Source organism: Thermobia domestica, chromosome 7 (assembly GCF_964235325.1).
Source record: "Thermobia domestica chromosome 7, izTheDome1.hap1.1, whole genome shotgun sequence".
Classification (NCBI taxonomy): Eukaryota; Metazoa; Arthropoda; class Insecta; order Zygentoma; family Lepismatidae; genus Thermobia; species Thermobia domestica.
In genome coordinates, this window is record NC_137460.1 from 201,994,930 (window position 1) to 201,998,259 (window position 3,330).

Genomic DNA, 3,330 nt, shown 5'->3' on the forward strand with positions numbered 1-3,330 from the left:
CATATTTGCAAAATCGCACCCAAGCTGTTGATATATCTTTTTCGTCAGACACAGCTGAATCAGCAACTTATAAATCTCAATTTAGAAGCATCTCTACCGGCGTCCCTCAGGGTTCGATACTAGGACCCATATTATTTTTGTTATACGTAAATGATTTGCCACATGACGTATCATTAGCAAATACAACTATGTACGCAGATGACACAAGCCTAACAATAACAGGTACAAACTATGATATTGTCTGCGATAAAATTGACAACTCGTAGTTTAGAAAACTGGTTTGCCCAAAACAAACTAAAATTAAACACAGACAAATCAACAGCTCTAAATTTCCATCACATTCAAAATAAGCAGTGCGTAGAAATTGATATAATGCTAAATAATCATAAAATCATGTACTCAAACTCAATCAAATTTTTGGGACTCTGGCTAAATCACAACCTCTCCTGAGAAACTCACATATTTTCACTGGCCCAAAAACTCAATAAAATGCTCTATGCATTAAAATCAATTAAACATGTTTTACAATTTGACACGATTCGTAACTTATATTTCGGGCTCTTTCAGTCTTTACTTACATATGGCATAATCTTCTGGGGAAATTCTCGAAAAAGTAATATGTTGTTTGTAATTCAAAAAAGGCTTTTAAGAACTATAGCAGGGGCAAAAATAAACGACCCATGTAGGCCAATATTTAAGGAATTTAAAATTTTGCCGTTACCCTCTCTTTACATGTTTCGACTGCTGCTCTTCATCAAAAACAACATTGACTTATTTAACACACCATCAACACATAAATATGATACCAGGCGCAAGGATAAAATCCCCAGCAAACAGCACTTCACTAAGTTATATGAAAGGAATCCAATGTTTATGGGTTCTATATTGTACAATAAACTACCTCAGAATATTCGAAGGACAGAACAAAAAGGAGAGTTCAAGAGGTTAATGAAAACCTATCTGTTGCAGCACTGTTTTTATTCTGTAAACGAATTTTTAGATATGTAAGTGAATTTGTCTATTGATAGTTTTGGGTAGCATAGTAGTTTAATTCAATTGTCTATTGATAGTCTTGGAAATATATTATGTAATGCTTTTATATCGTAGATGTAGCATAGTAGTTTATTTCAATAGGTATGTATTTGTCATTACTACGTGTTTTATATATTTGTACCCTTGACGAGTCTTATTCATACGCACGTAATCGTGCAATATGTATGACTAAAAAGACGAAATAAATGAATGAATGAATAATAAAATAATGACGATTTTATTATTGTAAGAGCAATGGATGACATGAAAAGTTACAAAACGATCTTGCTTAAGCACTTCAAACAAGAAAAATGGAAAAAATAGATACCAAAGGAAAGCAGGTTCTCTTTTGAAAAAAAAAAAAACGCAAATTAACAAAAAGGTTACATAATGTAAAGGCATAATATAAATGCCTAACAGTACAAAAACAAACATCTACACGAAACGGAAAGAGAGGAAAACACAAAATAAGGGACGTCAGTAGCGTAGCAAACTTGCGGATAATACTAATAATAAAAATTCTGACATTGCCTAAGAGCGTGTGTGCATTTAGTGGTCGTGTGTGCACTTTTTGTCAATGAGCGGTCCCAGAGGCCAAAAGGGATGCAAATCTTGGAAAGAGAGGAACAAAATATTTTCTTAACATAAATTCAAGATCAAAATTGAAGAACTTGCTTTTGACAGGTGCTTTTATGTTTCTCTTTTAAGGCGGATTTTCATGCCCGCGTTAGAACGGAAGCATCACATGTAGCGTATTCATCGTAAATTATTTTTGTTTTCATACATCCGTGCGTGTATTGCGCCAAATTACTACTCGCTAGCTAATGCGCATGCGTAAAATAGAAAGTTTGCGACTTTAGTTTGTGATAATGGATTCCCGAAGGAGAGCTATCGTTTTAGCTGGAATATATTATATTTCAAAACGCCGCCGTCAGAAGTATGTTAGGAAAATGCGGTGGGTTCACCCCATTTTCCAGCTTCGACGAGAATACGGAATATACAGGAACCTTTTCTTTGAATTAAAATCCGATCCGGATAAATTTTATAAAACAAAAATATTTATAAATCATACTAAAGCATGTTTCAAATTACATTGCTTTTATTTTATATAGGGATTGATAATTTGTACATACCAGTTATTGTATGAACTATCTATTGTTCCCGGTAATACAACTAATTAATTACACAAATATAAAAGTACTAACCATCGATACCAATATTTTCAGCAATTTGATGGCATGTTTTTGTCCTTAATACTGAATCCTTGTATTTCAGATGCTTAAGGTTGTACAAAATTTCCTTTTCTCTTACTTGTTCTACGAGCAGTTCTTCAAACGTTGTTCTTACCTCCGCCATGTTAGTCAGTGAATACAATAGTGTACGCGCGCTACTTCCGTCAGAATTGAACAAATTTCTACTCTGACGCGAGTGTAGCGCGCCATCTCCGATGCGTGATTTCATTGGCTGTTTAGCACAATCGCTCGCAACTCACGCAGGTAAAGGACACATGAAAATCCGCCTTTACTGGAACAGAAAAGTTCTGGCGGCTAAAAAGTTATAGTGTATAATGTAAATTTGCAAGTGGATTTATTTACATTCCAATTTGTGGTCATAAAGAAATTGTCATTACATGGGCCTGCCAGCCGGAGTAATGAGGGGGACGCGTCCTCCCAGAAATTTTCTAGAAGGGGATTGTCCCCCCAGAAAATTGTATAGCAGGAATTCTTCCCCAAATATCTCGGCAAAAATGGCGAAATACTGGAATGAAAACGTCGATTGTCAATAATTCCTGGAATTGAAAGGAATTAGTTTCATTGAAGAAAATTCTGTAACATTACCAGGGTATATAAATGCAGTACAGAAAGTAGCGACACTGTATTAACTACGTCGAAGACTACCATAAAGCGTGCACACCTTCATTTGCAGCAAAAAGAAAATTTTGAAATATGTTAAAATGCTACGTTTATATGTTTGTGGTCAAGAAAAGTTTATATGTTTGTGGCAAATTCTTTTAACAATGATATCTCGGAAACTACAAGCTCTGGAAAGTTGCCGTTTTCACTGATCGATTGCAAATTTTGTGAAGATTGTTGAGTTATAATTGAATAATTTTTAAATGGATGTTATTTCTTTATTAAATATTTAGGAGTACGCGGAAGTATTGAAAATTTAAAAAGTAAAGCATCATATCTCAGCAAGTTATACATCCCAACACAGCAGATTTGTATACGAGGTTAGTATATATTTCCGGCATTTGTTTCATGGTCAAATGATAATGAAAAACGAACCATAACTATT